General features: G+C 50.1%; 1 protein-coding gene across 1 annotated transcript in view; it reads right to left on the bottom strand.

Annotated features, from left to right (window-relative positions):
• Nucleotides 1-19,709, bottom strand: part of LOC142259266 (uncharacterized) — a 343,907-nt gene extending 324,198 nt beyond the window's left edge. The window contains exon 1 of the mRNA XM_075331744.1: nt 19,639-19,709. The gene's annotated coding sequence lies outside the window, so the exon portion shown is untranslated. The remainder of the gene's footprint in view (nt 1-19,638) is intronic.
• Between the last annotated feature and the right edge of the window lie 5,689 nt (nt 19,710-25,398).

Raw genomic sequence — 25,398 nt, 5'->3', positions numbered from 1 at the left:
CCTACCTCCACCTGCAGAGCCGCACACTAGATATATAATACCCTGCACCTACCTCCACCTGCAGAGCCGCACACTAGATATATAATACCCTGCACCTACCTCCACCTGCAGAGCCGCACACTAGATATATAATACCCTGCACCTACCTCCACCTGCAGAGCCGCACACTAGATATATAATACCCTGCACCTACCTCCACCTGCAGAGCCGCACACTAGATATATAATACCCTGCACCTACCTCCACCTGCAGAGCCGCACACTAGATATATAATACCCTGCACCTACCTCCACCTGCAGAGCCGCACACTAGATATATAATACCCTGCACCTACCTCCACCTGCAGAGCCGCACACTAGATATATAATACCCTGCACCTACCTCCACCTGCAGAGCCGCACACTAGATATATAATACCCTGCACCTACCTCCACCTGCAGAGCCGCACACCAGATATATAATACCCTGCACCTACCTCCACCTGCAGAGCCGCACACCAGATATATAATACCCTGCACCTACCTCCACCTGCAGAGCCGCACACCAGATATATAATACCCTGCACCTACCTCCACCTGCAGAGCCGCACACTAGATATATAATACCCTGCACCTGCCTCCACCTGCAGAGCCGCACACTAGATATATAATACCCTGCACCTACCTCCACCTGCAGAGCCGCACACTAGATATATAATACCCTGCACCTACCTCCACCTGCAGAGCCGCACACTAGATATATAATACCCTGCACCTACCTCCACCTGCAGAGCCGCACACTAGATATATAATACCCTGCACCTACCTCCACCTGCAGAGCCGCACACAGATATATAATACCCTGCACCTACCTCCACCTGCAGAGCCGCACACTAGATATATAATACCCTGCACCTACCTCCACCTGCAGAGCCGCACACTAGATATATAATACCCTGCACCTACCTCCACCTGCAGAGCCGCACACTAGATATATGGCTGCTCTGTGCTTACAGGACCTGTGATGATGTCACATGGAGGGGAGGAGTCAGGGGTCACATGATCAGCTCCTCAGTGTATGCAGGGCTCTAGTGATGGGAAATATAGTTCACTGAAAAGATTAGTTCATTTAGTGTACTTTCACACTTGCGTTCAGCGGAGTCCGTCACTATGGAGAATACCGCAGTCCGTTAACGCACTGCGCTACTCTCCATAGACTTTTATGGACAACGCACTGTAACGCAAGTGTCTGCGTTGCATCCGCTGGGCGACGCAGCATAGTTATTTTGACACTGCGTCGGGCGGACGAAACGCAGCATGTAACGTTATTTTGAGCAGCGCAATCCGTAGGATTTCACTGCGCATGCTCTTTTTTTTTGTTTTTTTTTATAAATCACAAACTTTATTTAGTCTGTCGGTGGTCGAACGTTCAGCTGAGCGCCCGACCGCCGGCATGTGAAAGCACTCAGCTGAACGCCCGTCTGCCGGCATGCCCATCCGCCGGCATGTAAGAGCGCTCAACTGAGCGACCGGCCGCCGGCTATTGAGAGCGATCAGCTGAGCGCCCGCCCGCCGGCATGTGAAAGCACTCAGCTGAACGCCCGTCTGCCGGCATGTGAAAGCACTCAGCTGAGCGCCCGTCTGCCGGCATGTGAAAGCACTCAGCTGAGCGCCCGCCCGCCGGCATGTGAAAGCACTCAGCTGAACGCCCGTCTGCCGGCATGTGAAAGCACTCAGCTGAGCGCCCGTCTGCCGGCATGTGAAAGCACTCAGCTGAGCGCCCGTCTGCCGGCATGCCCATCCGCCGGCATGTAAGAGCGCTCAACTGAGCGACCGGCCGCCGGCTATTGAGAGCGATCAGCTGAGCGACTGGCCGCCGGGTATTGGAGCGATCAGCTGATCGTTCACAATAGTCTTCTGCCAGTAAAACTGTAAAGAAAAAAAAAAGAAAAAAATAAAGAAAAAAAGCTTTCCGTTGTTTTCTATGATCCGTAGCATCCGTTGTGCCACTATATGCAACGCATCCGTTGCATCCGTCACACAACGCAGTGCTACGGAAGCCGTCCAATGCAAGTGTGAAAGTAGCCTTATTTCAGTATTTCTCTCCACTCTATCCTGTGAGGAGCTGATAGGAAATGCATCATGTGACCTGTGAACTAAATGAACTATATGAGCTGCTGAACTAAATGTTCTATTGAGAATGAATCAGGAGAGCCTAGTTCAGTCTGATGCATCTCACTGAGCTCAGCAGCGCCCCCTGTGGTAGTGTGAGTACTGACCCATAATGAATGTGTATGAGGGAGCCCAGCAGCGCCCCCTGTGGTAGTGTAGAGTACTGACTCATAATGAATGTGTATGATGGAGCCCAGCAGCGCCACCTGTGGTAGTGGAGAGTACTGACTCATAATGAATGTGTATGAGGGAGCCCAGCAGCGCCCCCTGTGGTAGTGTAGAGTACTGACTCATAATGAATGTGTATGAGGGAGCCCAGCAGCGCCCCCTGTGGTAGTGTAGAGTACTGACTCATAATGAATGTGTATGAGGGAGCCCAGCAGCGCCCCCTGTGGTAGTGTAGAGTACTGACCCATAATGAATGTGTATGAGGGAGCCCAGCAGCGCCCCCTGTGGTAGTGTAGAGTACTGACCCATAATGAATGTGTATGAGGGAGCCCAGCAGCGCCCCCTGTGGTAGTGTAGAGTACTGACTCATAATGAATGTGTATGATGGAGCCCAGCAGCGCCACCTGTGGTAGTGTAGAGTACTGACTCATAATGAATGTGTATGAGGGAGCCCAGCAGCGCCACCTGTGGTAGTGTAGAGTACTGACTCATAATGAATGTGTATGAGGGAGCCCAGCAGCGCCCCCTGTGGTAGTGTAGAGTACTGACTCACAATGAATGTGTATAAGGGGGCCCAGCAGCACCACCTGTGGTAGTGTAGAGTACTGACTCATAATGAATGTGTATGAGGGAGCCCAGCAGCACCCCCTGTGGTAGTGTAGAGTACTGACTCATAATGAATGTGTATGAGGGAGCCCAGCAGCACCCCCTGTGGTAGTGTAGAGTACTGACTCATAATGAATGTGTATGAGGGAGCCCAGCAGCACCACCTGTGGTAGTGTAGAGTACTGGCTCATAATGAATGTGTATGAGGGAGCCCAGCAGCACCCCCTGTGGTAGTGTAGAGTACTGACTCATAATGAATGTGTATGAGGGAGCCCAGCAGCACCACCTGTGGTAGTGTAGAGTACTGGCTCATAATGAATGTGTATGAGGGAGCCCAGCAGCGCCCCCTGTGGCAGTGTAGAGTACTGGCTCATAATGAATGTGTATGAGGGAGCCCAGCAGCGTCCCCTGTGGTAGTGTAGAGTACTGACTCGTAATGAATGTGTATGAGGGAGCCCAGCAGCGCCCCCTGTGGCAGTGTAGAGTACTGGCTCATAATGAATGTGTATGAGGGAGCCCAGCAGCGCCCCCTGTGGTAGTGTAGAGTACTGACTCATAATGAATGTGTATGAGGGAGCCCAGCAGCGCCCCCTGTGGTAGTGTAGAATACTGACTCATAATGAATGTGTATGAGGGGGCCCAGCAGCGCCCCCTGTGGTAGTGTAGAGTACTGACTCATAATGAATTTGTATGATGGAGCCCAGCAGCGCCCCCTGTGGTAGTGTAGAGTACTGACCTATAATGAATGTGTATGAGGGAGCCCAGCAGCGCCACCTATGGTAGTGTAGAGTACTGACCTATAATGAATGTGTATGAGGGAGCCCAGCAGCGCCCCCTGTGGTAGTGTAGAGTACTGACCTATAATGAATGTGTATGAGGGAGCCCAGCAGCGCCCCCTGTGGTAGTGTAGAGTACTGACTCGTAATGAATGTGTATGAGGGAGCCCAGCAGCACCCCCTGTGGTAGTGTAGAGTACTGACTCATAATGAATGTGTATGAGGGAGCCCACCAGCGCCCCCTGTGGTAGTGTAGAGTACTGACTCATAATGAATGTGTATGAGGGAGCCCAGCAGCGCCCCCTGTGGTAGTGTAGAGTACTGACTCGTAATGAATGTGTATGATGGAGCCCAGCAGTGCCTCCTGTGGTAGTGTAGAGTACTGACTCATAATGAATGTGTATGATGGAGCCCAGCAGCGCCCCCTGTGGTAGTGTAGAGTACTGGCTCATAATGAATGTGTATGAGGGAGCCCAGCAGCGCCCCCTGTGGTAGTGTAGAGTACTGACTCATAATGAATGTGTATGAGGGAGCCCAGCAGCGCCCCCTGTGGTAGTGTAGAGTACTGACTCATAATGAATGTGTATGATGGAGCCCAGCAGCGCCCACCGTGGTAGTGTAGAGTACTGACTCATAATGAATGTGTATGAGGGAGCCCAGCAGCGCCCCCTGTGGTAGTGTAGAGTACTGACTCATAATGAATGTGTATGATGGAGCCCAGCAGCGCCCCCTGTGGTAGTGTAGAGTACTGACTCATAATGAATGTGTATGAGGGAGCCCAGCAGCGCCCCCTGTGGTAGTGTAGAGTACTGACTCATAATGAATGTGTATGAGGGAGCCCAGCAGCGCCACCTGTGGTAGTGTAGAGTACTGACCCATAATGAATGTGTATGAGGGAGCCCAGCAGCGCCACCTGTGGTAGTGTAGAGTACTGACTCCTAATGAATGTGTATGAGGGAGCCCAGCAGCGCCCCCTGTGGTAATGTAGAGTACTGACTCATAATGAATGTGTATGAGGGAGCCCAGCAGCGCCCCCTGTGGTAGTGTAGAGTACTGACTCCTAATGAATGTGTATGAGGGAGCCCAGCAGCGCCCCCTGTGGTAGTGTAGAGTACTGACTCCTAATGAATGTGTATGAGGGAGCCCAGCAGCGCCCCCTGTGGTAGTGTAGAGTACTGACTCATAATGAATATGTATGAGGGAGCCCAGCAGCGCCACCTGTGGTAGTGTAGAGTACTGACTCATAATGAATGTGTATGATGGAGCCCAGCAGCGTCCCCTGTGGTGGTGTAGAGTACTGACCCATAATGAATGTGTATGAGGGAGCCCAGCAGCGCCCCCTGTGGTAGTGTAGAGTACTGACCCATAATGAATGTATATGATGGAGCCCAGCAGCGCCCCCTGTGGTAGTGTAGAGTACTGACCCATAATGAATGTGTATGAGGGAGCCCAGCAGTGCCCCCTGTGGTAGTGTAGAGTACTGACCCATAATGAATGTGTATGAGGGAGCCCAGCAGCGCCCCCTGTGGTAGTGTAGAGTACTGACTCATAATGAATGTGTATGAGGGAGCCCAGCAGCACCCCCTGTGGTAGTGTAGAGTACTGACTCATAATGAATGTGTATGAGGGAGCCCAGCAGCGCCCCCTGTGGTAGTGTAGAGTACTGACTCATAATGAATGTGTATGAGGGAGCCCAGCAGCGCCCCCTGTGGTAGTGTAGAGTACTGACTCATAATGAATGTGTATGAGGGAGCCCAGCAGCGCCCCCTGTGGTAGTGTAGAGTACTGACTCATAATGAATGTGTATGAGGGAGCCCAGCAGCGCCCCCTGTGGTAGTGTAGAGTACTGACTCATAATGAATGTGTATGAGGGAGCCCAGCAGCGCCCCCTGTGGTAGTGTAGAGTACTGACTCATAATGAATGTGTATGAGGGTGCCCAGCAGTGCCCCCTGTGGTAGTGTAGAGTACTGACTCATAATGAATGTGTATGAGGGAGCCCAGCAGCGCCCCCTGTGGTAGTGTAGAGTACTGACTCATAATGAATGTGTATGAGGGAGCCCAGCAGCGCCCCCTGTGGTAGTGTAGAGTACTGACTCATAATGAATGTGTATGAGGGAGCCCAGCAGCGCCCCCTGTGGTAGTGTAGAGTACTGACTCATAATGAATGTGTATGAGGGAGCCCAGCAGCGCCCCCTGTGGTAGTGTAGAGTACTGACCCATAATGAATGTGTATGAGGGAGCCCAGCAGCGCCCCCTGTGGTAGTGTAGAGTACTGACTCATAATGAATGTGTATGAGGGAGCCCAACAGCGCCCCCTGTGGTAGTGTAGAGTACTGACTCATAATGAATGTGTGTGAGGGAGCCCAGCAGCGCCCCCTGTGGTAGTGTAGAGTACTGACTCCTAATGAATGTGTATGAGGGAGCCCAGCAGCGCCCCCTGTGGTAGTGTAGAGTACTGACTCATAATGAATGTGTATGAATGAGCCCAGCAGCGCCCCCTGTGGTAGTGTAGAGTACTGACTCATAATGAATGTGTATGAGTGAGCTGAGGAGCAGTTCAGCAGCCACCATTTTGAGAACAGAACAGGAGCCAGTGGAAAAGATTTTAGCAAGACTGATCTTATAGGCTCCAGGAGGCTGATCCTCTACAGGAGGCTAATCTTATCACACAGACAGGTGAGGGCCATGAACCATACACAGAAAAACTTTGTCTCTTATACACACATACAGTGCTGGCCAAAAGTATTGGCACCCCTGCAATTCTGTCAGATAATACTCAGTTTCTTCTTGAAAATGATTGCAATCACAAATTCTTTGGTATTATTATCTTCATTTATTTTGCTTGCAATGACAAAACACAAAAGAGAATGAAACAAAATCAAATCATTGATCATTTCCCACAAAACTCCAAAAATGGGCCAGACAAAAGTATTGGCACCCTTAGCCTAATACTTGGTTGCACAACCTTTAGCCAAAATAACTGCGCACAACCGCTTCCGGTAACCATCAATGAGTTTCTTACAATGCTCTGCAGGAATTTTAGACCATTCTTCTTTGGCAAACTGCTCCAGGTCCCTGAGATTTGAAGGGTGCCTTCTCCAAACTGCCATTTTGAGATCTCTCCACAGGTGTTCTATGGGGTTCAGGTCTGGACTCATTGCTTGCCACTTTAGTAGTCTCCAGTGCTTTCTCTCAAACCATTTTCTAGTGCTTTTTGAAGTGTGTTTTGGGTCATTGTCCTGCTGGAAGACCCATGACCTCTGAGGGAGACCCAGCTTTCTCACACTGGGCCCTACATTATGCTGCAAAATTTGTTGGTAGTCTTCAGACTTCATAATGCCATGCACACGGTCAAGCAGTCCAGTGCCAGAGGCAGCAAAGCAACCCCAAAACATCAGGGAACCTCCGCCATGTTTGACTGTAGGGACCGTGTTCTTTTCTTTGAATGCCTCTTTTTTTCCCCCTGTAAACTCTATGTTGATGGCTTTTCCCAAAAAGCTCTACTTTTGTCTCATCTGACCAGAGAACATTCTTCCAAAATGTTTTAGGCTTTCTCAGGAAAGTTTTGGCAATCTCCAGCCTGGCTTTTTTATGTCTCGGGGTAAGAAGTGGGGTCTTCCTGGGTATCCTACCATACAGTCCCTTTTCATTCAGACGCTGACGGATAGTACGAGTGACACTGTTGTACCCTCTGACTGCAAGGCAGCTTGAACTTTTTTGGATGTTAGTCGAGGTTCTTTATCCACCATCCGCACAATCTTGCGTTGAAATCTCTCGTCAATTTTTCTTTTCCTTCCACATCTAGGGAGGTTAGCCACAGTGCCATGGGCTTTACACTTCTTGATGACACTGCGCACCGTAGACACAGGAACTTTCAGGTCTTTGGAGATGGACTTGTAGCCTTGAGATTGCTCATGCTTCCTCAAAATTTGGATTCTCAAGTCCTCAGACAGTTCTTTGGTCTTCTTTCTTTTCTCCATGCTCAATGTGGTGCACACAAGGACACAGGACAGAGGTTGAGTCAACTTTAATCCATGTCAACTGGCTGCAAGTGTGATTTAGTTATTGCCAATACCTGTTAGGTGCCACAGGTAAGTTACAGGTGCTGTTAATTACACAAATTAGAGAAGCATCACATGATTTTTCAAACAGTGCCAATACTTTTGTCCACCCCCTTTTTAGGTTTGGTGTGGAATTATATCCAATTTGGCTTTATGACAGTTTTTTTGTTTTATTTAAGACAAATTAAATGAAGATAATGTAAGGGGCGGGCAGACCCCTTACAATGAGGTACAGTTTCCCCGGAATGTTGATGTTATTTAATAAAAATGTTTTATTGTTATTACACTGTTTTAGTGGGATCCCTTGGTGGCCGGGTGGGACGGCTGTCCCCATAGGAACAGGGTAGAGGAAAGGAGGAGCCGGCAGCAGAAAGGGGAGGGAGAAGGAGAGTGGTTAGAAAAAGTTAGGACCAGGAGGAGTCGAGTCCGGGACGGGAGAGAAGAAGCAGAAGGGGCAGAGTGTGGGAGCTGGGTGAATAGGAAAGCCGGAGAGAAGAGGAGAAGGTGTAGCCTCAAGTGTGAAGCAGTACTGGTGTGGGTCCGGTCTGTGGTAGCCGTAGTGGGAGCCAGGTGAAGTGGATTAGCCGGGCACATCCCCACTGGAGGAGACGTCAGGAACAGGTTTTTTCCCCCCAGCGAAGGAAGTGTGAAGTCATCTGCCGTGTTTTGCCTTTGTGATGGAGAAGTGCTCAATAAATAAGCCTGATGGTTCAATTGATCCACGTCTACAGAGTCTTTGTGCAACTGACAGCGACATATGCACCACCACACTCTGCCCCACCAAGTCACCTCCCATCCCAAAAGTGACGGCGGAGCCAGGGGTAAGCCTAGCAGAGGGGGCCACGACTACAATCCCCGAGGCACCTCTGGCCCCCCGTTACAATAATACCAAAGAATTTGTGATTGCAATCATTTTCAAGAAGAAACTGAGTATTATCTGACAGAATTGCAGGGGTGCCAATACTTTTGGCCAGCACTGTATGAGCTGTGTCTGTCTACTTTGCAATTTCAGTTTTTATTATTATTACTATTCTATTTGTATTTGATGTGTGGTATAGTGTTACTACCTCCTTTTCCAGCATCAGGAGCTATAAAGAGCCAGTGTGAGAGCAGGAGCCTCCTGCAGCTGTAGAGGATCACTCTCTGTCACTCGCTGTTTAGTTCATAATGAAGTAATCTCTGTCAGGATGGTGACTACATGAACTAGTTCACTCTGAAGATTAGTTCATTTTGAACTACTCACTCACGAACTACCCATCACTACAGTGTATGCAGGGCTCTGCTGTGCTGGGTGTCATGGTGCTGGGTGAGGGGAGGTTATGTCAGGGGGTCACAGTGAGGTAATGGAGGCTGTATGTAGACAGGACACATCCTGGAAGCCGTGGACGGACATGGAGCAGATATCCTGGAAATCCAGGGATGAGCAGTGAAGTCTGAGGGGGCAGTAGCCACAGCTGCTTCTAGATTGTTCCAGAACTATTTCCCCCGGCCACAGTAAGCGACGAAGCTGAAGTTGGTTTCTTATTCGTCAGTTTCTTATTCGGCAATTTAGTATTTTCAGTTTTTTACACATTTAACAACACAAATAACACATCACAATAATACAATACAATGCACTGAGGTGCCCTAATATAAATACACTCAAAATCAGCTACGAATATTATAAAACTGGCAAAAAAAATGGGCATCAAAGCATGTTAGTGAAAGGGTAAAATGGCTTTGGGCCACTGATCTAACACCATAAATGCATATCTAGTGACGCCCCTATTCAAACTCAAGTGACTCCAGCCTGGCCCAAAGGAGTTCTGGGCATCAGAACTGGCATCAAAGTGGGCACACAGCCAATTTTCACAGATTTGAATAAGTAACTGGTATTTTTAAGGGGTTAAATAGCTTTGGGTCACTGATCTCAAACCCCATTTACATACCTAGTGATGCCACACATCAAATTCAGATCCCTCCAGCCTGGCCCAAACAGGTTCTGGGCATCAGAACTGGCATCAAAGTGGGCAAAACCCCAGTTTTCACAGATTTGAATAAGTAACTGGTGTTTTTGAGGGGTTAAATGGCTTTGGGCCACTGATCTCACACCACATTTACATACCTAGTGATGCCACACATCAAATTCAGATCACTCCAGCCTGGCCCAAACAGGTTCTGGGCATCAGAATTGGCATCAAAGTGGGCAAAATCCCAGGTTTTCACAGATTTGAATAAGTAACTGGTGTTTTGGAGGGGTTAAATGGCTTTGGGCCACTTATATCTTGCCATAAGTGCATATCTAGTGATTCCACACATCAAATTCATGTTACTCCAGCCTGGCCCAAATGGGCTCTGGGCAGGGCCGGCTCCAGGTTTTTGTGGGCCCTGGGTGAAAGTGTCTCAATAGGCCCCATCCACACAGAGACATGCACAGATACATACACATACAGGCATACGTACACATGTATATTTAAAGAGAAATTCACAAAAACACATATAAATAGACATAAATATAGACACAGTCATATACACTGACATACGAGCAAAGCTTGCTGTAAATTTGTAGCTCGGTTTACGAGAAAGCTTTGCTGTACGAGCAAAATACTCACCGCACACACTTCCGGTCCCGTACATGCACCGCGCTCTGACCCACTCTTGCAGTCCACACAAACACACACAAGCGCACACACACACACACACACATATTATTCTCATCTTACCTTCCGTTCCCTCGCCAGCCTCCTGGAACTTGCATGTAACGGGTAACCATCGCGACCGATGCCGGACCTTCCGCTCCCAGTGCGCTGACATCAAAGGCAGGAGCCGCTTGCCTCTGATTGGTCAGAGCGCTGCCTTTGAGTAGCGGCTGACAGCAGAAGGTCCTCTGTTGTCGCAATGCTTGCCGATACACATGCTGTTGCGGCGAAATACAAGACCCAGGAGCCCGGCGATGGAACGGAAGGTACACATATTATGCTCACCTTACCTTCCGTTCCATCGCCGGCCTCATTGTTTTTGTAGTTCGCCGATACAGGATGTGTATCCGGTAACCATCAGCGACAAGGGAGGAACTTCCACTGCCAGCCGCTACTCAAAGGCAGCGCGCTGACCAATCAGAGGCAAGCGGCTCCTGCCTTTGACGTCAGCGCGCTGGGAGCAGAAGGTCCGGCATCGGTCGCCTTGGTTACCCGATACACATCCCGTACCGGCGAACTACAAGATCCAGCAGGCCAGCGATGGAACGGAAGGTAAGATGAGCATAATATGTGTGTGCGTGCGTGCTTGTGTGTGTTTGTGCGTGTTTGTACGTGGGTGGAATGACACATTAGGGGACCAGGATGGGACATTAAACAAGTTGTGGAACGAATTGTTTGCATTGCAATGATTTCCTATGGCAATCTTGCTTTGCTGAATGAGTAACTTGGCTAACAAGCACACTCCCAGAACGGATTGTTTTCGTTGACCAAGGTTCCACTGTATTTCTAATATTGGGAAGCCGGCAACAGCCTCATTCACATCCCTCACTTGTCTCCATCCAGCTCCTCCTGGGCATGTGTCTGTGCCACGCTGATTGTTGGCAGTCACTAACAGACATGGCCGCACATAAAGCACACTGACACTGCTGTATATACATCACAAGAGAGGCTGGGGACATACACATTACTGGGGGGCATACATATTACTGAGTAAAGGGGTATACAGCAATGGAGGGGCACACAGCTCAAGAGTAGGGCATACAGCTCTACAGGGGGGCATTGGCTCTGAGGTGGGGGGGACAAACAGCTCTGAGGTTGGGGGTGACATGCAGCTCTGGGGGTATACAGCTCTAAGGTGGGGGGGTGACATACAACTCTGGGTGTCTACAGCACTGGGGTTGGGGTTCATACAGCTCTGAGGGGGTATACAGCACCGTGGTGGAGGGGACATACAACTCTGGGGGTATAGTAGTATGCGCCCCCAAAGTCCTCCATATGGTGTTATGAAGCCCCAATTGTCCTCCATATAATATTATGTAGCCCTCATATAGTATTATGCAGCCCCCATATGGCACTATGCAGCCCCCATATGGCACTATGCAGCCCCCATATGGCACTATGCAGCCCCCATATGGCACTATGCAGCCCCCATATGGCACTATGCAAACCCCATATGGCACTATGCAACCCCCATATGGCACTATGCAAACCCCATATGGCACTATGCAACCCCCATATGGCACTATGCAACCCCCATATGGCACTATGCAACCCCCATATGGCACTATGCAACCCCCATATGGCACTATGCAACCCCCATATGGCACTATGCAACCCCCAAATGGAACTATGCAACCCCCAAATGGAACTATGCAACCCCCATATGGCACTATGCAACACCGATATAGCACTATGCAACCCCCATATAACATTAAGAAGCCCCCATATAGCACAATGCAGACTCATATAGCATTAGGGACCCTCATGTAGTATACAGCCTGCATATAGCACAATGCAGACCCAGATAGCATTAGGCACTGTGATGGGGTTTTTCTACCATATCACACAATCAACAGAGCGAGTAATGGCTGTATAATCCAAGGAGCATTTATTTCAAGCAAATCAAATGGTCTATAACATAATCCACAAAACAGAGGGTAAAATTAGTAAAGAAAACACGAATATAGTCCAGTAAATATAATCCAGTAATGGATAAATGTCCAGGTCTCTCTGAGGAGCCGCACCTTCAGCCCTGAGGTTCAATCTTCGTCCTTCTCTCTTCAAGTTCTCAAACAGACTGACTCATCCCCCCCAAGTAAGCAGAGAGTTTACAGTAGGTGGATTCCAGGCCCCCTCCCCCAGACTTAAGCTGGTGTCACACATAACGACGACGACAACGACGTCGCTGCTACGTCACCATTTTCTGTGACGTTGCAGCGACGTCCCGTCGCTGTCGCTGTGTGTGACATCCAGCAACGACCTGGCCCCTGCTGTGAGGTCGCCGGTCGTTGCTGAATGTCCAGCTTCATTTTTTGGTCGTCACTCTCCCGCTGTGACACACACATCGCTGTGTGTGACAGCGAGAGAGCAACGAAATGAAGCGATCAGGAGCCGGCACTGGCAGCTGCGGTAAGCTGTAACCAGCGTAAACATCGGGTAACCAAGGGAAGACCTTTCCCTAGTTACCCGATGTTTACGCTGGTTACCAGCCTCCGCTCTTGCTGCCAGTGCCGGCTCCTGCACTGTGATATGTGGCTGCAGTATGCATCGGGTAATTAACCCGATGTATACTGTAGCAAAGAGAGCAAGGAGCCAGCGCTAAGCAGTGCGCGCGGCTCCCTGCTCTCTGCACTGTGACATGTAGCTGCAGCACACATCGGGTTAATTAACCCGATGTGTGCTGCAGGAGAGCAAGGAGCCAGCGCTAAGCGCGGCTCCCTGCTCTCTGAACTGTGACATGTAGCTGCAGCACACATCGGGTTAATTAACCCGATGTGTGCTGCAGGAGAGCAAGGAGCCAGTGCTAAGCGCGGCTCCCTGCTCTCTGAACATGTAGCACAGCGACCTTATGATCGCTGCTTCTGCTGTGTTTGACAGCTAAGCAGCGATCATAACAGCGACTTACAAGGTCGCTGTTACGTCACCGAAAATGGTGACGTAACAGCGACGTCGTTGTCGCTGTCGTTTAGTGTGACACCAGCTTTAGGGACAGGAACACTACAGGGGGTGATTACCTACAGACAATACAACGTACACACAAGCAATACAAATAATGGACAGTGAACCAAGCGTAAAATGCAAACCTACACAGCTTGATACACAGTACACGATAGCCCACCTGCACAACCTCTCCCTCCTTCTGAATAAGTGAGTATGCCATGAGGTCTACACAGACCTCTGGCCATCTCACTTAAGTCCATGTCGCTCAGCTGTGGATAGTCTATGGTTCTTCTTGCCGGGACAGTTCCTCAGCATTTTGGTGTTGGCTTTCACGCTTGTATTGGATGGAGAAGCTGTAGATAGTCCCTAGTACAGCGGTAGGGTTGCAAGGGCAAGCTTACCTTTGTGTCCTCCTTCACTTAATCTGTGTTTCCGGCATCCACAAATCGGCATTGTAGATCTCCCACATCATTCCTCAGGAGAATATCTGCAGGCAGGCTGCTCATCACCCCAACCACACATTGCTTGACCCCAAAGCCAAAGTCTAGATCTAAAGTCGCCTTTGGGATAGTCCTCCTTTGTCCTCCAGCCAATTCAATAACAATTCCTGGTCCATGATGTATCGCCTCTGGCCGAACCACTCAGGGATCAGCTATTGTGAGAAATGCCCCAGTCACAAAATCCAATAACTCTCTGTCCATTCAGCACGACCTCCTGTAAGTGCTTACTTTGATGGTAAGAGGAACTCAGGGCTGTGGCTCGCACCCCATAAATCCTTAGTGGTCGACCACAAGTGTCTGAGTTATTAGGCAAGTCAACTTGAAGGGGTGAGAACTCTTCCCCCATTGTGTTTGGCTGTAGAGAATGAACAGGTCGAATTGATGCAAGGTCATTGGCCCTTAATCAACCAGCAGGGCAACTGTTTTGCAAATGCCCAGGCTGCCCACATCGATATCATCTGCGCTGTGTCATACACCTTCCAATGTGTATTCTGGAGAAGGTAGTAGGAGAACCTGGTGACAAAGGCCGGAGTCCATACACTCCAACAGGGGCATCTATGGTGTAGGGGTCAGCGGTACATTCTGATGAAGGTGGTCATAACTCTTCCTCAGGTAGGATGGAGTGCACAAAATGTACCGGACGAGATTGAGGTGCATGGGGGTCCCTCCGAGTCCTTGCGGGACAACTGTATTGCAGGTGCCCAGGATGCCCGCACCCATAACATCTCCTCTCTGTAATTCTCCCCAGGGTGTGGTCGGAGCTCTTGGGGCCCAGGATTGTGAGAGGTGGTTGTTATCGACCTGTGGCTGCGTGGAGGGGCAGCTATAACTGGAGAGGGCAGGGGAGCAGGAGCAGGCTGTGGCTTATTGTCCAGAAGCCCCCTCCATTGCGGTCGGATAGTAAGGGTCTCATCAGCCAGGGCTGCAGCTCTATCCAAGGTGCACGGCGTGCGCTCTCTGACCCATTCCCGTATTTCTGAGGGACATTTGTAAAGAAATTGTTCTATAAGAAATACCTGTATAACGTCTTCCACAGTGAAAGCGTCTTCCGCTTTCAGCCATCTCCGACATGCCTGGGACATCTTATGGGCATACATCCTAAATAATCCCCGCGTGGTGCATGGGAGGTCTCGGAACTGTGCCCTATTTGAGTCTGGGGTGATGGCATGTGTAACAGTGTGTCCCTCCCCCGCCTCTGCTCATGATGTAATAGTCTGTCCCTCCTTGACTGTCCTGTATGTGTTACGCCCACCGAGGAGCGGTGAGCGTCCGGAGGTGCACCCACTGGAGGCGAACTTAAATACCCATATGGTAACAGGTGACCTCTGAGGCCACTTCCAGATAATGGAGAGCTACCACTTTAAGAAAGGGGGCGTGGCCTCGCGCACAGCCTAGAATCACTCACTGCAGATCTGTGTGTGGCCGGGAGACAGGAAGAGGCTGCAGCAGCCCTGGAGAAGGACGCCCGACCCGGGAGTGAGCAAGAAGCATAGCAGGAGCCGAACCAGGAGCAGAGCCTGTAGAACCAGCAGATCCATGGGACCGGTAAGAGGAAAAACATCGTTGCCGGAGACTGGGACCGGGAGTGCACGTGGGGGCCATGCTGGGGCTGGGCAGATGTGAGGGAGAGCGCCCCCCTCGGGATCTGGCGGGACCAGGTGCTACAGTATGTACTACTTCTGGTGGGAGATTGTTCTTCTCAGCATGGGACTCATCCAATCCACAACTTGGTAGACAGAATAGAGCCATGACATCTAGAATCCTTTCATGTATCAAATGTCCAGGGGGAGGTGGGCCCTTCTGCCCACCTAAGGGGCTGATCCCAGGAGAAGAGAACAATGAGTCTCATGTTAGTCAGTTAATTGGATCTCGGCTGGAGAAAGACTAGGATCTATAGCTGAGCCTAGAGCCTAGAGCCTGTGTATGGACTGTTACAGATTGGAGATCAGTGCACACGTGGGATTGTGTTTTGTTGTTCACCCTGTTGGATTCAAGGAACTCATATAAGGACCATAGCCATATTTTCCCTGGCGTCGGAATACTGGGAGGCGCCACCGGATCTGTTGTTTTGTTGTGGACTCCTTGCAGAGTTTAAGGATTTATATTCATGTTTGGTGCTTTATCTTTGTGGTTCCAATAAAGCCCTTTGGATTGTTCCTTGGCCTGGCGTCCCTTACTGCTCTGTCACATACCCCATCACAAACTGGTTGGCAGTAGAGGGATCAGAGCAGAAGTAATGGAGGACAATGGCCCATCAACATTTGGAACCAGAACCTCAGAGTACAATAACTGAACTGTGGGGAGCCTACAAACAAAGGCCCGTGAATTAGGAGTCGGCTACAAAGGACTCTCTGAGGAGCAACTAACTGAGGCTTTGGAAGATGCTTGCCTGCAAGATGGCACTGAGGAAGGATTTCCACAGCAAGGGGAGGAAAGACGGGAGCTGGAGGTAAATACCCAAAAAAGTCAGTGGATTGTGTGGTATGAGGAGGAGATGGCACTGCTTGGAGATGAGGCCACCATAGAAGATAAGAGGGAAGCTATTCGCGGAGCTAAGGAGAGAGCATTGCTGGAGGGGAGGCTCGCTGTGGAAGCAGCTAAAAGCTCCAGACAGACTGTAATCACAGCATCCACCATGAGGGAAGTCCCAAGAGTGCCCCACAAGGACTTTAAGCTATTTAATGAAGCTGCAGGTGACATTGAGGGCTTCTTCCAGGACTTCAAATGTGACGCCCCTGGACTATCAGGTCCCCGGTCGCAGGGGATCGTGGCAAGGGGCACAGAACTGCCGAGGAGGACAGCTGGCGGCCTTGCACCATCACCGGGCTGGGGCCAAGGCACGACGGGGTACGTGGACCCAAGGTCAGGGAGTAGCTCCAAGCAACCTGACAATTCACCCGGGGAGAACGGAACCTTCAAAATCCGTTCCCAACCGCTCCAGTATCGGGGTACTAGCGCAACGAGGGGGATAAGACTTTCCACTAAAAATGGTCCAGAAAATCCCATGCGTGAACCCTGAGAGCAAGCTCCCACACTTAGCCATAGTGGGAAGCGGTACCTGGCAAGTTTCACACTACCGTGACCACCAGAGAAGTAAACTTAGTGCCAGGAGGCAGGTCACAGACCACCAAGCAAGACCATCGGGGACGTAACCCAAACTAGCTCCCCTCAGTGGCAGCAGTGTCCAGAACTTTGGTTTACCCAGTTGTCGGTGTCAGCTTAATGGACTGAGTGAGTACGCAAGTGACCCCTGCATCCCACGGCCTTCCCCTCTCACCGAGTCCCGGGTATCCGCCCTATCCATGGAGGGTCCCAACACCTGGCTGCCCCTGTCATCACCCCGGGTACTCCCCAACGGCAGCGGTGGTATCCACCTCTAGTTACCGCATACCATGGGTGGCGTCAAGAACTCTATAACTATCCCCTGTAAATATCCAAATATCCCCCTTCATTTGAGTGGCCGCACGACCCCCGGGTACAGAGACCCTCGAGCCACCGAGCACCCAAATCCGAGCAGCCCGGCTCACGAACATCAATGCCGATTAATGGAAGTCCCGGAAAGGGAGCGAGTCAGACACCTGGTTGGGCTCTTAGAGGGTGGAGCTGCTGAAGCTTATAGAACTATAGACCCTCGGTGGAACTGCAATTATGGGACCATTAAAGAAACCATATTGGAACATTATGCTGTGACCCCAGATACATAAAGGGCTCAGTTCCGTACTTTAGCCAGTGATGGGGAAAGGTCTTTCAAACTGTATGCCCACAGGCTCAAACAAGCTTGTCATCGCAGGCTGGAAAGAGAGGGGGCCTTAAGGTGGTGTCACACATAGCGACGCAGCAGCGATCACGACTAGCAATCTGACCTTATCAGGATCACTGCTGCGACGTTACATGGTCGCTGGTGAGCTGTCAAACAGGCAGATCTCACCAGCCCCCAGCCAGCAGCGACGCGTGGAAGCGTAACTAAGGTAAATATCGGGTAACCAAGGAAAGCACTTCTTTTGGTTACCTGATATTTACCTTAGTTACTAGCGTCCGCCGCTCTCACGCTGCCAGTGCCGGCTCCCTGTTCCCTGCACTCCTAGCCAGAGTACACATCGGGTTAATTACCCGATGTGTACTCCAGCTACGTATGCAGGGAGCAGGGAGCCAGCACTGGCAGTGTGAAAGCGGCGGACGCTAGTAACTAAGGTAAATATCGGGTAACCAAGGAAAGGGCTTCTTGGTTACCCGATGTTTACCGTGGGTACAGCTTACCGCAGGCTGCCAGACGCCGGCTCCCTGCTCCCTTCAGTTCGTCGCTGTCACACACAGCGATGTGTGCTTCACAGTGGGAGAGCAACGTCCAAAAAATGAAGCAGGACATTCAGCAACGACCGGCGACCTCACAGCAGGGGCCAGGTCGTTGCTGGATGTCACACACAGTGACAGCGACGGGACATCGCTGCTGCGTCACAGAAAATGGTGACTTAGCAGCGACGTCGTTGTCGTCGTCGCTATGTGTGACACCACCTTTAACTTGGGAGACCTTCCTCCAGACCCAGATAGCATTAGGGTACCGTCACACTTTAGCGACGCAGCAGGATCGCTGCTGCGTCACTACATGGTGAGCTGTCAAACAGGCAGATCTCACCAGCGACCAGAGACCAGCCCCCAGCCAGCAGCGACGTGCAAGCGACGCTGCACTTGCATGGAGCCGGCGTCTGGAAGCTGCGGACACTGGTAACTAAGGTAAACATCGGGTATGGTTACCCGATGTATACCTTAGTTACCAGCGCACACCGCTTAGCTTAGCGTGTGCAGGGAGCAGGAGCCGGCACTGGCAGCGTGAGAGCTGCGGAGGCTGGTAATGAAGGTAAATATCGGGTAACCACCTTGGTTACCCGATGTTTACCTTGGTTACAGCTTACCGCAGGCTGTCAGACGCTGGCTCCTGCTCCCTGCACATTCAGGATTGTTGCTCTCTCGCTGTCACACACAGCGATGTGTGCTTATCAGCGGGAGAGCAACAATAAAAAAGCGAACCAGGGCCGTGTGTTATGAGCAGCGATCTCACAGCAGGGGCCAGATCGCTGCTCAGTGTCACACACAGCGAGATCGCTAATGAGGTCACTGCTGCATCACAAAAAACGTGACTCAGCAGCGATCTCGCTGTGTGTGAAGTACCCCTTAGGCACCCTCATGTAGCATACAACTTTAACATTATATTTCCCCAGCCTGTACCATATTGTAATCAGGCTTCAGCAGTAGGTATTGTCCTTGATCTGGTGGGGGGTTGCAAATATATTGTTCTCCTCTGCAGGAGGCTTCCCTAATACACAATCCCTAATACACAGTCCCATACAGCAGGCTCCCTACCGGGTACCAGAATCAGTTAGAAACACCATGCAGCATGAGCTGGAGATGTTACAGCTTGGGGTGATTCAGGCCTCCCATATTCCTTGGGCCTCTCCTGTTGTGTTAGTACCCAAGAAAGATGGGAGTGCTTAATTTTGTGTGGACTACAGACGACTAAATGACCATACCATCAGTGATGCTTACCCAATGCCCCGCATTGATGAACTTCTAGACCGGCTAGCTGGGGCACGATATGTCACCACCTTGGATCTCAGTAAGAGATACTGGCAAATTTCCCTGACGGAGGAAGGTCTGTATGAATTTCTAAAACATGCCTTTCGGAATGAAAAACGCCCCTGCAACCTTTCAGAGAATGGTGGACCAGATCCTCCGGGGATGTGGTGACTTCGATTGTGCCTACCTGGATGATATCGCCATCTTCAGCCACACATGGGATGAACATCTGAATCAAGTAACTGTTGTTCTTGACCGGATTCTCGCAGCAGGCCTAACCATTCGACTGATAAATGCCAATTGGGATGGGTGAAGTCCAATACCTAGGGCATCGAGTAGGAGGAGGGAAGTTACGTCCTGATCCTGCCAAAATCCAGGCTGATTAGAGACTGGCCTGTACCTCAAACCAAGAACAAGTTATGGCTTTCTTGGGCACTGCCAGTTATTACCGAAAATTAGTTTCTCATTTCAGCAGTGTGGCCAAGCCCCTTACAGATCCCACCAAGAAAACAATGCCCCGGCTGGTGATCTGGACTCCAGTCTGTGATGAGGCTTTTAACCGGCTGAAGGACGCCATGGTCTGCGACCCTGTCCTGACTGCTCCAGACTACAAGCGGAGATTTATTGTGCAGATGGACGTCTCTTCTTATGGACTGGGTGCTGTACTCAGCCAGGTGAATGCAGCTGGGGAGGAGCACCCCATTGCCTACCTCAGCAAGAAGATGCTGGACTGAGAAGTGGCCTATGCAACTGTTGAGAAGAATGTCTGGCTGTATTATAGGCCCTTAGGAAACTAAGGCCATATCTGTATGGGTGAGAATTCACTGTGGTTACTGATCACAATCCCCTCACCTGGCTGAGCAGAGTCTCTGGGGACAATGGACGCTTACTAAGAAGGAGCCTGGCTCTTCAACCCTATAACTTCACCATACAATATAGAAGAGGCAGCCAACACAAAATGCAGACTGATTGTCCAGGCAGGAGGAGCCCTGAGTCATGTCAGCCATGTTTAGGTACACTTGACAAGCGACCTGTTGAGGTTACTAGTTCGTGCACAAATTGAGAGGGAAGGGGTTGGTAACATTATAACCCCCAGCCTGTACCATATTGTAATCAGGCTTCAGCAGTAGCTATTGTCCTTGATCTGGTGGGGGGGTTGCATATATATTGTTCTCCTCTGCAGGAGCTTTCCTAATACACAATCTCTGGAAACTGTCTAGAAACTTCTTTCTAACTAGGAGCTACAAGTAGTAAATGTTAAAGGGGGTGGGTCTGAGCCCTTCTCCCCATCTGGGGGGTGGATCTAAGGAGAGGTGGGAGATTCAGCCACATGCTTTTTTACTTTAGTTATGCTTTGTTGGGTGAAGGAAGAGGAACTGGTTGAGGCCAGCTCCTTTTTTGCCCGTATATGGACGATTGGACATCGAGGAACATCTGCCACGCTGCTGGATTTAGGGAACTCATCTGAGGACTGTTACATTTTCCTTGGCGTCGCATTGCCGTGTGGCGCCCCCGGATCTGTTTCCTTTGTGTGGACTCTAAAGAACCATTTTAGTATTGGATGGTTTATGCTCCTTGCCTTATTAATTCTTGTTGGATTGTTCATCGGCCTGGTGTCCCTTACTGCTCTGCCGCCTACCCCGTCACAACAGCCCCATAATTGTCTGCCTACAGTGATTAATACATACTCACTTTTCCTCGTTCCCCTGCTGCTCCGGTCTCCTCAGCACGTCCACTGCTGTCACTCTGACCTCTTAGCAGGCGCAGAGTGTTGACGTCACCACGCTCCACTGCTGAGCTGTCAGAGCCGACAGATACAGCGGGAGAATGATAAGAGAGGGAGCGCGCCGCTATATTTCATCATTCATTGCTTTCATTGTATCAGTAACTGCAATGCCGATACAATTGATAGTGCGCACCTCTGCGGGGGAGGGGGGGTGGGACAGAGCGGGCATCGGGCCCCCTGAGTAGCGGTGACTTGTCCTGCCACTACAAGTGGGCCCCCCGGCAGCCCAGGGTCCTGGCATTTGACCGGGGTTGCAGGGTGCTGACCCCGACCCTGGTTCTGGGCATCAGAACTGACATCAAAGTCAAGGAACTCCAGTCTGTCTTAAATGAGTGGATTATTGTGAAGATTTTGACTTGTGCAGATTTGTACAAAATTATGAAGGTTTGTATTTATGGTGTGAGATCAGTGGCCACAAGCATTTAACCCCTCAAAAACACATTATTCAAATCTTATTCAATCTGTGAAACCTGGACATTTGCCCACTTTGATGCCAGTTCTGATGCCCAGAACCTGTTTGGGCCAGGCTGGAGTGATCTGAATTTGATGTGTGGCATCACTAGGTATGTAAATGTGGTGTGAGATCAGTGACCCAGAGCCATTTAACACTTTCACTAACATACTTTGGTGCCCACTTTCATGCCCATTTTTTTGCCAGTTTTATAATTTTCGCAGCTGATTTTGAGTGTATTTATATTAGGGCACCTCAGTGCATTGTATTGTATTATTTTGATGTGTTATTTTTTGTTGTTAAACGTGTAAAAAACTGAAAATACTAAATTGCCGAATAAGAAACTGACGAATAAGAAACCAACTTCACCATCGTCTCTCTATATACAGTATGTGCCCCCACACAGCCTCTCTATATACAGTATAAGCCCCCCACACAGCCTCCCTATATACAGTATAAGCCCCCCACACAGCTTCCTATATACAGTATAAGCCCCCCACACAACCTCTCTATATACAGTATAAGCCCCCACACAGCCTCTCTATATACAGTATGTGCCCCCACACAGCCTCTCTATATACAGTATAAGCCTCCACACAGCCTCTCTATATACAGTATAAGCCCCCACACAGCCTCCCTATATACAGTATAAGCCCCCACACAGCCTCCCTATATACAGTATGTGCCCCCACACAGCCTCTCTATATACAGTATAAGCCCCCACACAGCCTCCTATATACAGTATAAGCCCCACACAGCCTCCCTATACAGTATAAGCCCCCACACAGCCTCCCTATATACAGTATGTGCCCCCACACAGCCTCTCTATATATCAGTATAAGCCCCACACACAGCCTCTCTATATACAGTATGTGCCCCCACACAGCCTCTCTATATACAGTATGTGCCCCACACAGCCTCTCTATATACAGTATGTGCCCCCCACACAGCCTCTCTATATACAGTATAAGCCCCCACACAGCCTCTCTATATACAGTATAAGCCCCCACACAGCCTCCCTATATACAGTATAAGCCCCCACACAGCCTCCCTATATACAGTATGTGCCCCCCACACAGCCTCCCTATATACAGTATGTGCCCCCACACAGCCTCCCTATATACAGTATGTGCCCCACACAGCTTCTCTATATACAGTATGTGCCCCACACAACCTCTCTATATACAGTATAAGCCCCCCACACAGCCTCTCTATATACAGTATAAGCCCCCCACACAGCCTCCCTATATACAGTATGTGCCCCCACACAGCCTCTCTATATACAGTATGTGACCCCACACAGCCTCTCTATATACAGTATGTGCCCCCACACAGCCTCTCTATATACAGTATGTGCCCCCACACAGCCTCTCTATATACAGTATGTGCCCCCACACAGCCTCTCTATATACAGTATGTGCCCCCACACAGCCTCTCTATATACAGTATAAGCCCCCACACAGCCTCTCTATATACAGTATAAGCCCCACACAGCCTCTCTATATACAGTATGTGCCCCCACACAGCCTCTCTATATACAGTATGTGCCCCCACACAGCCTCTCTATATACAGTATGTGCCCCCACACAGCCTCTCTATATACAGTATGTGCCCCACACAGCCTCTCTATATACAGTATGTGCCCCCACACAGCCTCTCTATATACAGTATAAGCCCCCACACAGCCTCTCTATATACAGTATAAGCCCCCCACACAGCCTCCCTATATACAGTATGTGCCCCCCACACAGCCTCCCTATATACAGTATGTGCCCCCACACAGCCTCACTATATAGAGTATAAGCCCCCCACAGCCTCTCTATATACAGTATAAGCCCCACACAGCCTCTCTATATACAGTATAAGCCCCACACAGCCTCTCTATATACAGTATAAGCCCCACACAGCCTCCCTATACACAGTATAAGCCCCCACACAGCTTCCCTATATACAGTATAAGCCCCCACACAGCCTCCCTATATACAGTATAAGCCCCCCACACAGCCTCCCTATATACAGTATGTGCCCCCACACAGCCTCTCTATATACAGTATGTGCCCCCACACAGCCTCTCTATATACAGTATGTGCCCCCACACAGCCTCTCTATATACAGTATAAGCCCCCACACAGCCTCTCTATATACAGTATAAGCCCCCCCACACAGCCTCCCTATATACAGTATGTGCCCCCCACACAGCCTCCCTATATACAGTATGTGCCCCCACACAGCCTCACTATATAGAGTATAAGCCCCCACACAACCTCTCTATATACAGTATAAGCCCCCACACAACCTCTATATACAGTATAAGCCCCCCACACAGCCTCTCTATATACAGTATAAGCCCCCCACACAGCCTCCCTATATACAGTATGTGCCCCCCACACAGCCTCCCTATATACAGTATGTGCCCCCCACACAGCCTCTCTATATACAGTATAAGCCCCCACACAGCCTCTCTATATACAGTATGTGCCCCCACACAGCCTCTCTATATACAGTATGTGCCCCCACACAGCCTCTCTATATACAGTATGTGCCCCACACAGCCTCTCTATATACAGTATGTGCCCCCACACAGCCTCTCTATACAGTATGTGCCCCCACACAGCCTCTCTATATACAGTATGTGCCCCCACACAGACTCTCTATATACAGTATGTGCCCCCACACAGCCTCTCTATATACAGTATAAGCCCCCACACAGCCTCTCTATATACAGTATAAGCCCCCCACACAGCCTCCCTATATACAGTATGTGCCCCCCACACAGCCTCCCTATATACAGTATGTGCCCCCACACAGCTTCCCTATATACAGTATAAGCCCCCACACAGCCTCTCTATATACAGTATGTGCCCCCACACAGCCTCTCTATATACAGTATAAGCCCCCACACAGCCTCTCTATATACAGTATAAGCCCCCCACACAGCCTCCCTATATACAGTATGTGCCCCCCACACAGCCTCCCTATATACAGTATGTGCCCCCACACAGCCTCTCTATATACAGTATAAAGCCCCCCACACAGCCTCCCTATATACAGTATAAGCCCCCCACACAGCCTCCCTATATACAGTATAAGCCCCCCACACAGCCTCCCTATATACAGTATGTGCCCCCACACAGCCTCACTATATAGAGTATAAGCCCCCCACAGCCTCTCTATATACAGTATGTGCCCCCACACAGCCTCTCTATATACAGTATGTGCCCCCACACAGCCTCTCTATATACAGTATGTGCCCCCACACAGCCTCTCTATATACAGTATGTGCCCCCACACAGCCTCTCTATATACAGTATGTGCCCCCACACAGCCTCTCTATATACAGTATGTGCCCCCACACAGCCTCTCTATATACAGTATGTGCCCCCACACAGATTCTCTATATACAGTATGTGCCCCCACACAGCCTCTCTATATACAGTATGTGCCCCCACACAGCCTCTCTATATACAGTATAAGCCCCCACACAGCCTCTCTATATACAGTATGTGCCCCCACACAGCCTCTCTATATACAGTATGTGCCCCCACACAGACTCTCTATATACAGTATGTGCCCCCACACAGCCTCTCTATATACAGTATAAGCCCCCACACAGCCTCTCTATATACAGTATAAGCCCCCCACACAGCCTCCCTATATACAGTATGTGCCCCCCACACAGCCTCCCTAGTATACAGTATGTGCCCCCACAC

Source organism: Anomaloglossus baeobatrachus (genome assembly GCF_048569485.1).
Source record: "Anomaloglossus baeobatrachus isolate aAnoBae1 chromosome 5 unlocalized genomic scaffold, aAnoBae1.hap1 SUPER_5_unloc_5, whole genome shotgun sequence".
Classification (NCBI taxonomy): Eukaryota; Metazoa; Chordata; class Amphibia; order Anura; family Aromobatidae; genus Anomaloglossus; species Anomaloglossus baeobatrachus.
This window is presented reverse-complemented; position numbering and strand designations above follow the sequence as displayed.